Below are 14,077 nucleotides of genomic sequence, written 5' to 3'. Positions count from 1 at the left end.
TCACTGGTCCTGCTAAGACTGAACCCCCAGTGAACGTGATTGTTGTGGGGAGGGCGGCAATGGGGAGAGGATGGGGAGGGGAACAGCCATAAAGAAGGGGAGAGGGAGGGGTTAGGGGGATGTTGGCCTGGAAACCGGGAAAGGGAATAACACTCCAAATGTAAATAAGATATACTCAAGTTAATAATAATGATAATAATAATAATAATAATAATAATAATAATAATAATAATAATAATAAAACCTCAAGTGACAGCATATGCTAGTGAGGATGTGGAGCAAAGCTAACTCTCCTCCAATGAAGGAAGAAGTTCAAGGTTGAACAACCATTTTGGAAACCAATTTGGTGGTTTCACAGATAACTTGCAATAGTTCTAAGTAAGACATAGGTGCTTGGGTATATACCCAAAGGATGCTCTGCCGTATCATAAGGATATTTGTTCAACTAACATTCACATCAGCTGTAGTTGTAATAGATTCTGAAAACAAGTCAGATTGGATAAAGAAAATGTATTTCATTTACACAATGATAAACTTTTGAGCTGTAAAAATCAAGAACATTATGAAATTTGCAGGTAAATGGATGGAATTAGAAAATATCACCCTTAATGAGGTTTCCAAGACCCAGATGGACAAACAGGTATGTATTCACTTATAAGTGGATATTAGCCATAAAGTATAGAATAACCAAGCTATCATCCACAGAACCAAAGAAGCTAAGTTACAAGGAGGACTCATGGAAGAATGCTTGCATCTCAGTAAGCAGAGGAAAGAAAATAGGTCTGGGAAATGGATTGGAAAAGCGAACTAGTGGTAGAGGTGGTGGGGAGGAGACTGCTAATAGAGGAGAAAGGATACTTAGATTGGAATGTAAAGTGAATAAAGAAAGAAATTACTGAAGAAAATAATATGTGCCATGCAAGTAGTACTTGTTAAAGGAAAAATTCTATTTATTCCTTTTGAATGGTATATACTTAAATGAAATATTTCAAATTTCTGACAGGGTAAGTGTTTCTGAAGAGCTTTAGTGAAAAAACAAATTAAGCCATCTTCTACACTGTGAAAATTAAGTGACATCTTTATCCTTTCCTTAGAGACCTCTACTATTACAAGTCAAATATGTAGAATTACTCTATTAGCATTACTGACTTAAAGAAATTAATTCAGAAACTTATGATTTTGAAAGGATTTAGCTGTCTCACGAATCCAGTTGTCTGTCAGTCCATTGCTGTTAACCTAGTACTGTGTTCATTCTGCCCTGTTTTGCTTTAACTGCTAGATGGATATATGTGGTTTTCCTAATTCAGAAGCACGATTGTCTTCCAGGAAGAATGCCAAAGGAGCTCAAATATGAAGAACAGAAAATTCCTGTTGAAAACTTAGTGGTTTGAGGAGAAGCTTGTGGCTCTCTTAAGAAGAGGAAATAAATACTTCAAAGAGTGAGACAGAACAATTTGCAAATTCATCTGGAATATCAAAAAACCCAGGAGAGCTAAAGCTATCCTCAACAATAAAAGGACTTCAAGGGGAATCACTATCCCTGAACTCAAGCAGTATTACAGAGCAGTAGTGAAAAAAACTGCATGGTATTGGTACAGAGACAGACAGATAGACCAATGGAATAAAATGGAAGATCCAGAAATGAACCCACACACCTATGGTCACTTGATTTTTGACAAAGGAGCCAAAACCATCCAATGGGAAAAGGACAGCATTCTCAGCAAATGGTGCTGGTTCGATAGGAGATCAACATGTAGAAGAATGCAGATCGATCCATGCATATCACCCTGTGTAAAGCTTAAGTCCAAGTGGATCAAGGACCTCCACATCAAACCAGATACACTCAAACTAATAGAAGAAAAGTGGGGAAGCATCTAGAACACATGGGCACTGGAAAAAATTTCGTGAACAAAACACCAATGGCTTATGTTCTAAGATCAAGAATCGACAAATGGGATCTCATAAAACTGCAAAGCTTCTGTAAGGCAAAGGACACTGTGGTTAGGACGAAACGGCAACCAACATATTGGGCAAAGATCTTGACCAATACTACAACAGATAGAGGGCTTATATCCAAACTATACAAAGAACTCAAGAAGTTAGACTGCAGGGAGAAAAACAACCCTATTGAAAATGGGGTTCAGAGCTAAACGAAGAATTCACAGCGGAGGAATACTGAATAGCTGAGAAACACCTAAAGAAATGTTCAACATCTTTAGTCATAAGGGAAATGCAAATCAAAATAACCCTGAGATTTCACCTCACACTAGTCAGAATGGCTAAGATCAAAAACCCAGGTGACAGCAAATGCTGGCGAGGATGTGGAAAAAGAGAAACACTCCTCCATTGTTGGTGGGATTGCAGACTGGTACAACCATTCTGGAAATCAGTCTGGAGGTTCCTCAGAAAATTGGACATTGAACTACCTGAGGACCCAGCTATACCTCTCTTGTCCATAGAGCCAAAAGATGCCCCAACATATAGCAAAGACACGTGCTCCACTATGTTCATAGCAGCCTTATTTATAATAGCCAGAAGCTGAAAAAAACCCAGATGTCCTTCAACAGAGGAATGGATACAGAATATGTGGTACATCTACACAATGGATTATTACTCAGGTATCAAAAACAATGACTTCATGAAATTCATAGTCAAATGGAGAGAACTGGAATATATCATCCTGAGTGAGGTAACCCAGTCACAGAAAAACACACATGGTATGCACTCATTGATAAGTGGCTATTAGCCCAAATGCTTGAATTACTCTAGAGGCACAGAACACATGAAACTCAAGATGGATGACCAAAATGCGAAGGCTTCACTCCTTCTTTAAAAGGGGAACAAGGTCTTCCTGGTTGCTGCCGCTGCAGAGAGCCCCTGGGCAGCACCCCACGAGCGAACCTGAGCCTCGGGACCACAGGTAAGACCAAATTTTCTGCTGCAAGAAAGCTGCCTGGTGAGCTTGGGACACACGGAAGCAGAATTTCTCTAGGACCGGGCACGTTCTGTGTTTACCAGAAGTCCCACAACCGCGGATCCCGGCCCGCAGCAGCTCTCTGCTCCCAGACCCGGTGAGAGAGAGACCCAACCGCCTGGTCAGGTGGGCACTCCTGAGGCTGCAGAGCGGAAGAGACCACCAACACTGCTCACCCCTGCCCACATCCCTGGCCCAAGAGGAAACTGTATAAGGCCTCTGGGCTCCCGTGGGGGAGGGCCCAGGAGCAGCAGGACACCTGCCAGAGACACCTCCGGACCCTGAAGGAAACAGACCGGATAAACAGTTCTCTGCACCCAAATCCCGTGGGAGGGAGAGCTAAACCTTCAGAGAGGCAGACAAGCCTGGGAAACCAGAAGAGACTGCTCCCTGCACACACATCTCGGACGCCAGAGGAAAAAGCCAAAGACCATCTGGAACCCTGGTGCACTGAAGCTCCCGGAAGGGGCGGCACAGGTCTTCCTGGTTGCTGCCACTGCAGAGAGCCCCTGGGCAGCACCCCACGAGCGAACCTGAGCCTCGGGACCACAGGTAAGACCAACTTTTCTGCTGCAAGAAAGCTGCCTGGTGAACTCAAGACACAGGCCCACAGGAACAGCTGAAGACCTGTAGAGAGGAAAAATTACACGCCCGAAAGCAGAACACTCTGTCCCCATAACTGACGGAAAGAGAGGAAAACAGGTCTACAGCACTCCTGACACACAGGCTTATAGGACAGTCTAGCCACTGTCAGAAATAGCAGAACAAAGTAACACTAGAGATAATCTGATGGCGAGAGGCAAGCGCAGGAACCCAAGCAACAGAAACCAAGACTACATGCCATCATCGGAGCCCAATTCTCCCACCAAAACAAACATGGAATATCCAAACACACCAGAAAACCAAGATCTAGTTTCAAAATCATATTTGATCATGATGCTGGAGGACTTCAAGAAAGACATGAACACACTTAGGGAAGCACAGGAAAACATTAATAAACAAGTAAAAGCCTACAGAGAGGAATCGCAAAAATCCCTGAAAGAATTCCAGGAAAACACAATCAAACAGTTGAAGGAATTAAAAATGGAAATAGAAGCAATCAAGAAAGAACACATGGAAACAACCCTGGATATAGAAAACCAAAAGAAGAGACAAGGAGCTGTAGATACAAGCTTCACCAACAGAATACAAGAGATGGAAGAGAGAATCTCAGGAGCAGAAGATTCCATAGAAATCATTGACTCAACTGTCAAAGATAATGTAAAGCGGAAAAAGCTACTGGTCCAAAACATACAGGAAATCCAGGACTCAATGAGAAGATCAAACCTAAGGATAATAGGTATAGAAGAGAGTGAAGACTCCCAGCTCAAAGGACCAGTAAATATCTTCAACAAAATCATAGAAGAAAACTTCCCTAACTTAAAAAAAGAGATACCCATAGACATACAAGAAGCCTACAGAACTCCAAATAGATTGGACCAGAAAAGAAACACCTCCCGTCACATAATTGTCAAAACACCAAACGCACAAAATAAAGAAAGAATATTAAAAGCAGTAAGGGAAAAAGGTCAAGTAACATATAAAGGGAGACCTATCAGAATCACACCAGACTTCTCGCCAGAAACTATGAAGGCCAGAAGATCCTGGACTGATGTTATACAGACCCTAAGAGAACACAAATGCCAGCCCAGGTTACTGTATCCAGCAAAACTCTCAATTAACATTGATGGAGAAACCAAGATATTCCATGACAAAACCAAATTTACACAACATCTTTCTACAAATCCAGCACTACAAAGGATAATAAATGGTAAAGCCCAACATAAGGAGGCAAGCTATACCCTAGAAGAAGCAAGAAACTAATCGTCTTGGCAACAAAACAAAGAGAATGAAAGCACACAAACATAACCTCACATCCAAATATGAATATAACGGGAAGCAATAATCACTATTCCTTAATATCTCTCAATATCAATGGCCTCAACTCCCCAATAAAAAGACATAGATTAACAAACTGGATACGCAATGAGGACCCTGCATTCTGCTGCCTACAGGAAACACACCTCAGAGACAAAGACAGACACTACCTCAGAGTGAAAGGCTGGAAACAACTTTCCAAGCAAATGGTCAGAAGAAGCAAGCTGGAGTAGCCATTCTAATATCAAATAAAATCAATTTTCAATTAAAGTCATCAAAAAAGATAAGGAAGGACACTTCATATTCATCAAAGGAAAAATCAACCAAGATGAACTCTAAATCCTAAATATCTATGCCCCAAATACAAGGGCACCTACATACGTAAAAGAAACCTTACTAAAGCTCAAAACACACATTGCACCTCACACAATAATAGTGGGAGATTTCAACACCCCACTCTCATCAATGGACAGATCATGGAAACAGAAATTAAACAGTGATGTAGACAGACTAAGAGAAGTCATGAGCCAAATGGACTTAACGGATATTTATAGAACATTCTATCCTAAAGCAAAAGGATGTACCTTCTTCTCAGTTCCTCATGGTACTTTCTCCAAAATTGACCATATAATTGGTCAAAAAACGGGCCTCAACAGGTACAGAAAGATAGAAATAATCCCATGCGTGCTATCGGACCACCACGGCCTAACACTGGTCTTCAAAAACAATAAGGGAAGAATGCCCACATATACGTGGAAATTGAACAATGCTCTACTCAATGATAACCTGGTCAAGGAAGAAATAAAGAAAAAAATTAAAAACTTTTTAGAATTTAATGAAAATGAAGATACAACATACTCAAACTTATGGGTCACAATGAAAGCTGTGCTAAGAGGAAAACTCATAGCGCTGAGTGCCTGCAGAAAGAAACAGGAGAGAGCATATGTCATCAGCTTGACAGCACACCTAAAAGCTCTAGAACAAAAAGAAGCAAATACACCCAGGAGGAGTAGAAGGCAGGAAATAATCAAACTCAGAGCTGAAATCAACCAAGTAGAAACAAAAAGGGCCATAGAAAGAATCAACAGAACCAAAAGTTGGTTCTTTGAGAAAATCAACAAGATAGATAAACCCTTAGCCAGACTAACGAGAGGACACGGAGAGTGTGTCCAAATTAACAAAATCAGAAATGAAAAGGGAGACATAACTACAGATTCGGAGGAAATTCAAAAAATCATCAGATCTTACTATAAAAACCTATATTCAACAAAATTTGAAAATCTTCAGGAAATGGACAATTTCCTAGACAGATACCAGGTATCGAAGTTAAATCAGGAACAGATAAACCAGTTAAACAACCCCATAACTCCTAAGGAAATAGAAGCAGTCATTAAAGGTCTCCCAACCAAAAAGAGCCCAGGTCCAGACGGGTTTAGTGCAGAATTCTATCAAACCTTCATAGAAGACCTCATACCAATATTATCCAAACTATTCCACAAAATTGAAACAGATGGAGCCCTACCGAATTCCTTCTACGAAGCCACAATTACTCTTATACCTAAACCACACAAAGACACAACAAAGAAAGAGAACTTCAGACCAATTTCCCTTATGAATATCGACGCAAAAATACTCAATAAAATTCTGGCAAACCGAATTCAAGAGCACATCAAAACAATCATCCACCATGATCAAGTAGGCTTCATCCCAGGCATGCAGGGATGGTTTAATATACGGAAAACCATCAACGTGATCCATTATATAAACAAACTGAAAGAACACAACCACATGATCATTTCATTAGATGCTGAGAAAGCATTTGACAAAATTCAACACCCCTTCATGATAAAAGTCCTGGAAAGAATAGGAATTCAAGGCCCATACCTAAACATAGTAAAAGCCATATACAGCAAACCAGTTGCTAACATTAAACTAAATGGAGAGAAACTTGAAGCAATCCCACTAAAATCAGGGACTAGACAATGCTGCCCACTCTCTCCCTACTTATTCAATATAGTTCTTGAAGTTCTAGCCAGAGCAATCAGACAACAAAATGAGATCAAGGGGATACAGATCGGAAAAGAAGAGGTCAAAATATCACTATTTGCAGATGACATGATAGTATATTTAAGTGATCCCAAAAGTTCCACCAGAGAACTACTAAAGCTGATAAACAACTTCAGCAAAGTGGCTGGGTATAAAATTAACTCAAATAAATCAGTTGCCTTCCTCTATACAAAAGAGAAAGAAGCCGAGAAAGAAATTAGGGAAACGACACCCTTCATAATAGACCCAAATAATATAAAGTACCTCGGTGTGACTTTAACCAAGCAAGTAAAAGATCTGTACAATAAGAACTTCAAGACACTGAGGAAAGAAATTGAAGAAGACCTCAGAAGATGGAAAGATCTCCCATGCTCATGGATTGGCAGGATTAATATAGTAAAAATGGCCATTTTACCAAAAGCAATCTACAGATTCAATGCAATCCCCATCAAAATACCAATCCAATTCTTCAAAGAGTTAGACAGAACAATTTGCAAATTCATCTGGAATAACAAAAAAACCCAGGATAGCTAAAGCTATCCTCAACAATAAAAGGACTTCAGGGGGAATCACTATCCCTGAACTCAAGCAGTATTACAGAGCAATAGTGATAAAAACTGCATGGTATTGGTACAGAAACAGACAGATAGACCAATGGAATAGAATTGAAGACCCAGAAATGAACCCACACACCTATGGTCACTTGATTTTTGACAAAGGAGCCAAAACCATCCAATGGAAAACAGATAGCATTTTCAGCAAATGGTGCTGGTTCAACTGGAGGGCAACATGTAGAAGAATGCAGATCGATCCATGCTTATCACCCTGTACAAAGCTTAAGTCCAAGTGGATCAAGGACCTCCACATCAAACCAGACACACTCAAACTAATAGAAGAAAAACTAGGGAAGCATCTGGAACACATGGGCACTGGAAAAAATTTCCTGAACAAAACACCAATGGCTTATGCTCTAAGATCAAGAATCGACAAATGGGATCTCATAAAACTGCAAAGCTTCTGTAAGGCAAAGGACACTGTGGTTAGGACAAAACGGCAACCAACAGATTGGGAAAAGATCTTTACCAATCCTACAACAGATAGAGGCCTTATATCCAAAATATACAAAGAACTCAAGAAGTTAGACCGCAGGGAAACAAATAACCCTATTAAAAAATGGGGTTCAGAGCTAAACAAAGAATTCACAGCTGAGGAATGCCGAATGGCTGAGAAACACCTAAAGAAATGTTCAACATCTTTAGTCATAAGGGAAATGCAAATCAAAACAACCCTGAGATTTCACCTCACACCAGTGCGATTGGCTAAGATCAAAAACTCAGGTGACAGCAGATGCTGGCGAGGATGTGGAGAAAGAGGAACACTCCTCCATTGTTGGTGGGATTGGAGACGGGTAAAACCATTCTGGAAATCAGTCTGGAGGTTCCTCAGAAAATTGGACATTGAACTACCTGAGGATCCAGCTATACCTCTCTTGGGCATATACCCAAAAGATGCCTCAACATATAAAAGAGACACGTGCTCCACTATGTTCATCGCAGCCTTATTTATAATAGCCAGAAAATGGAAAGAACCCAGATGCCCTTCAACAGAGGAATGGATACAGAAAATGTGGTAAATCTACACAATGGAATATTACTCAGCTATCAAAAACAACGAGTTTATGAAATTCGTAGGCAAATGGTTGGAACTGGAAAATATCATCCTGAGTGAGCTAACCCAATCACAGAAAGACATACCTGGTATGCACTCATTGATAAGTGGCTATTAGCCCAAATGCTTGAATTACCCTAGATCCCTAGAACAAACGAAACTCAAGACGGATGATCAAAATGTGAATGCTTCACTCCTTCTTTAACTGAGGAAAAAGAATACACTTGGCAGGGAAGGGAGAGGCAAAGATTAAAACAGAGACTGAAGGAACACCCATTCAGAGCCTGCCCCACATGTGGCCCATACATATACAGCCACCCAATTAGACAAGATGGATGAAGCAAAGAAGTGCAGACCGACAGGAGCCGGATGTAGATCGCTCCTGAGAGACACAGCCAGAATACAGCAAATATAGAGGCGAATGCCAGCAGCAAACCACTGAACTGAGAATAGGTCCCGTATTGAAGGAATCAGAGAAAGAACTGGAAGAGCTTGAAGGGGCTCGAGACCCCAAAAGTACAACAATGCCAAGCAACCAGAGCTTCCAGGGACTAAGCCACTACCTAAAGACTATACATGGACTGACCCTGGACTCTGACCCCATAGGTAGCAATGAATATCCTAGTAAGAGCACCAGTGGAAGGGGAAGCCCTGGGTCCTGCTAAGACTGAACCCCCAGTGAACTAGTCTATGGGGGGAGGGCGGCAATGGGGGGAGGGTTGAGAGGGGAACACCCATAAGGAAGGGGAGGGGGGAGGGGGATGTTTGCTGGAAACCGGGAAAGGGAATAACACTCGAAATGTATATAAGAAATACTCAAGTTAATAAAAAAAAAAAAGTAAAAAAAAAAAAAAAGGGGAACAAGAAGACCCTTGGGAGGGAATAGGGAGGCAAAGATTAAAACAGAGGCAGAAGGAACACCCATTCAGAGCCTGCCCCACATGTGGCCCATACATATACAGCCACCCAATTAGACAAAATGAATGAAGCAAAGAAGTGCAGGCCAACAGGAACCAGATGTAGATCTCTCCTGAGAGACACAGCCAGAATACAGCAAATACATAGGCAATTGCCAGAAGCAAACCACTCAACTGAGAACGGGACCCTCGTCGAAGGAATCAGAGAAAGGACTGGAAGAGCTTGAAGGGGCTCAAGACCCCATATGAACAACAATGCCAACCAACCAGAGCTTCCAGGGACTAAGCCATTACCCAAAGACTATACATGAACTGACCTTGGGATCCAATCTCATTGGTAGCAATGAATAGCCTAGTAAGAGCACCAGTGGAAGGGGAAGCCCTTGTTCCTGCTAAGGCTGAACCCCCAGTGAATGTGATTATCGTGGGGAGGGTGGTAATGGGGGGAGGATGGCGAGGGGAACACCCACATAGCAGGGGACCGAGAGGGGTTAGGGGGATGTTGGCCCGGAAACCGGGAAAGGGAATAACAATTGAAATGTAAATAAGAAATATCCACGTTAATAAAGAAAAAAAAAGAAGAGGAAATAAGCAGTGTGTTTAGTGCAGCATTAAAGAATTCGTTTACATCATACTCACAAACACATGGAATGTAAAGACCTCTACACTGAAATAAAACTGGGTCAAAGTAAAATGGACAGATGACACACTTGCAACGGATTAGCACAATTGAATAGTACCAATCAGGTAAAGGATAATCACACCCAAAATGAGGGTCATAATAACAGACAGTTAGAAAATCCAGAGACACAAAGAATTACTTTAAAAACCACTTCTCCAACAAATTGGAATAATAAAAGGGAAGTGCATGATTTTTAGGATGGTACCCCATTCCAAAATGAGATCAACATTGGATAAACAAATAGTCCTATTTAACCAATAGTGGAATAAAAGCAGTCATCAAAAGTCTTCCAAGCAGAAAATCCTTTGGCCACATGGAATCAGTAGAGAATTCTACAACTTTCAAAATATAGTTAAAATTAATATTCCTTAAATTGTTCTACAAAACAGGAACAGAAATAATATCACCCACTTCATTTTATGAGGATTCAGTTACCAACAATGCAAACCACACAAAACTGCTGTAGAGAATTGCAGAACTTTATGAATGTACATGCAAAAATACTCATAAAGTACGTCCAAGAACACATCAAAATATCACCAAACATGATCAAGTAGACTTTGTCCCAGAGATGAAGGGATACTTGAATATAAAAAAAATCAATAAATATAATCCACCATACTGGTCTTGTTTATTCTTTTTTCGTCCTATTTGTTTCTACTTGGTTGAATTCAGCCCTGAGTTTGATTATTTCCTGGCTTCTACGCCTCTGGGGTATTTTTGCTTCTTTTTGTTCAAGAGCTTCTAGGCGTTCTGTCAAGCTGCTGATGTAGGCTGTCTCCTGTTTCTTCCTGCAGGCACGCATAGCTACGAGGTTTCCTCTTAGCACCGCTTTCATTGTGTCCCATAAGTTTGGGTATGTTGTATCTTCAGTTTCATTAAATTCTAAGAAGTCTTTAATTTCTTTTTTTATTTCTTCCGTGACCAAGTTATCATTGTGTAGAGCATTGTTCAATTTCTATGTGTATGTGGGTGTTCTTTCCTTATTTTTGTTATTGAAGACCAGCCTAAGTCTGTGGTGACCTGATAGGATGCATAGGATTATTTCTATCTTCCTGTATCTGTTGAGGCCTGTTTTTTTGACCAATTATATGGTCAATTTGGATAAGGTACCATGAGGTGCTGAGTAGAAGGTATATCCTTTTGTTTTAGGATGGAATGTTCTATAAATATCTGTTAAGTCCATTTGCTTCATTACTTCTCTTAGTCTGCCTATGTCTCCGTTTAATTTCTGTTTCCATGATCTGTGTCCATTGATGAGGGGGGTGGGTTATTGAAATCTCCTACTATTATTGTGTGAGGTGCAACTTGTGCATTTAGTTTTAGTAAGGTTTCTTTATGAAGGTATGTGCCCTTGTATTTGGAGCATAGATATTTAGGATTGAGAGTTCATCTTGGTGGATTTTTCCTTTGATGAATATGAAGTGTCCTTCCTTATCTTTTTTGATGACTTTTGGTTGAAAGTCAATTTTATTTGATATGAGAATGGCTACTCCAGCTTGCTTCTTCAGGCCATTTGATTAGAAAGTTGTTTTCCAGCCCTTTACTCTGAGGTAGTGTCTGTCTTTGTCTCTGAGGTGTGTTTCATTTAGGTAGCAAAATCTGGGTGCTCATTGCGTATCCACTTTGTTAACCTGTGTCTTTTTATTGGGGAATTGAGTCCATTGAGGTTTAGAGATATTAAGGAATACTGATGGTTGCTTCCTGTTATATTTGTATTTGGATATGAGATTATATTTGTGTGCTTGTCTTCTCTTTGTTTAGTTGCAAAACGATTAGTTTTTTGCTTTTTCTAGCATGTAGTTTGCCTCCTTGTGTTGGGCTTTACCATTTATTATCCTCTGTAGGGCTGAATTTGTAGAAAAATATTGTGTAAATTTGGTTTTGTCATGGAATATCTTGGTTTTTCCATCTATGTTAATTGAGAGTATTGCTGGATACAGTAACCTGGGCTGGCATTTGTGTTCTCTTAGGGTTTGTACGACATCTGTCCAGGATCTTCTGGCTTTCACAGTCTCTGGTTAGAAGTCTGGTGCAATTCTGATAGGTCTGCCATTACTTGACATTTTTCCCTTACTGCTTTTAATAATCTTTCTTTGTTTTGTGTATTTGGTGTTTTGACTATTATGTGTTGGGAGCACTTTCCTTTCTGGTCCAATCTATTTGTAGTTCTGTAGGCCTCTTGTATGTTTATGGGCATCTCTTTCTTTAGGTTAGGGAAGTTTTCTTCTATGATTTTGTTGAAGATATTTACTGGTCTTTGAGCTGGGAGTCTTCACTCTCTTCTATACCTATTATCCTTAGGTTTGATCTTCTTGTTGTGTCCTGGATTTCCTGTATGTCTTGGGCCAGTAGCTTTTTCTGTTTTACATTATCTTTGACAGTTGTGTCAATGATTTCTATGGAATCTTCTGCTCCTGAGATTCTCTCTTCTATCTCTTGTATTCTGTTGGTGATGCTCGTATCTACAGATCCTTGTCTCTTCTTTTGGTTTTCTATATCCAGGGTTGTCTCCCTTTGTGCTTTCTTTATTGTTTCTATATCCCTTTTTAATCCCTTCTCCTGTTTGATTGTGTTTTCCTGTAATTCTTTCAGGGATTTTTGTATTTCCCCTGTATAGGCTTCTACTTCTTTTTTTTTTTTTCGGAGCTGGGACCGAACCCAGGGCCTTGGGCTTGCTAGTCAAGTGCTCTACCACTGAGCTAAATCCCCAACCCAGCTTCTACTTCTTTATTTGTGTTTTCCTGCATTTCTGTAAGGGAGTTCTTTATGTCTTTCTTGAAGTCCTCCATCATCAAGATCAAATGTGATTCAAAATCTAGACCTTGCTTTTCTGGTGTGTTCGGATATTCAGTGTTTGCTTTGGTGGGAGAATTGTGCTCCAATGATGCCATGTAGCCTTGGTTTCTGTTGCCTGGGTTCCTGTGCTTGCCTCTTGCTATCAGGTTGTCTCTGGTGTTACCTCGTTCTGCTATTTCTGACAGTGGTTAGACTGTCTTTAGGCCTGTGTGTCAGGAGTGCTGTAGACCTGTTTTCCTGGGGTTTTTTTTTTTTTCAGCCATTTATGGGAACAGAGTGTTCTGCTTTCAGGCATGCAGTCTTTCCTGTCTACTGGTCTTCAGCTTTCCTGTGTACGTGTGTCCTGAGTCCACCAGGCAGTTCACTTGGAGCAGAAAAGTTGGTCTTAACTCTGGTCTCGGGCCTGAAGTTGCTCCTTGTGGCTGGGTTTCATATCTCTGTGAGGGCAGCAACCAGAAGAGTCTGACCTGCCTTCTCTCAGGTCCCTGTACACAACTGACCCAGATGGCGCTACGCGTTTCCTCTAGAGTCAGAAATGTGGGCAGAGATTAGTAGCCTGTGGCTTCCGAGGAATTTTTGCCCCTCTGAATGTCTAGTTCTCCTTCCCACAGGACTTGGGTGCAGGGAGGTTTTGATATGGTCCCTTCAGATCCCGGTGCAGGCTGGACCGCAGGGCACCTGCAGCTTGAGTGCCCCTCCATTCCTGTTCCCACAGGCCCTATAGAGTTTCCTCTTGGGCCAGGGATGTGGACAAGGGAGGGCAGTATGGAAGTCTCACCTGCTCTGCAGTCTCAGGAGTGCCCACCTCTCTGAACGATGAGCTCTCTTTCCCATCTGGTTTGGGATCATGGAGCTGTGGGCAGGGATCAGTGAGGTTCGGTCTCCAGCTAGAAATTGAAAGTGTCAGGTCCCAGAGGAATTTTGCCTTTGTGTGTCCTGAGTCCACCAGGCAGGTCACTTGGAGCAGAAAAGTTGGTCTTAACTCTGATCTTGGGCCTGAAGTTGCTCCTTGGGGCCGGATTTCATCTCTCTGTGAGGGCAGCAACCAGAGGGGTCTGACCTGCCTTCTCTCGG

This window comes from Rattus norvegicus, chromosome 1 (genome assembly GCF_021556685.1).
Source record: "Rattus norvegicus strain SHRSP/BbbUtx chromosome 1, alternate assembly SHRSP_T2T, whole genome shotgun sequence".
In the NCBI taxonomy this organism is placed as follows: domain Eukaryota; kingdom Metazoa; phylum Chordata; class Mammalia; order Rodentia; family Muridae; genus Rattus; species Rattus norvegicus.
The sequence above is the reverse complement of the archived record's forward strand: the minus strand, read 5'-3'. Positions refer to the sequence as shown.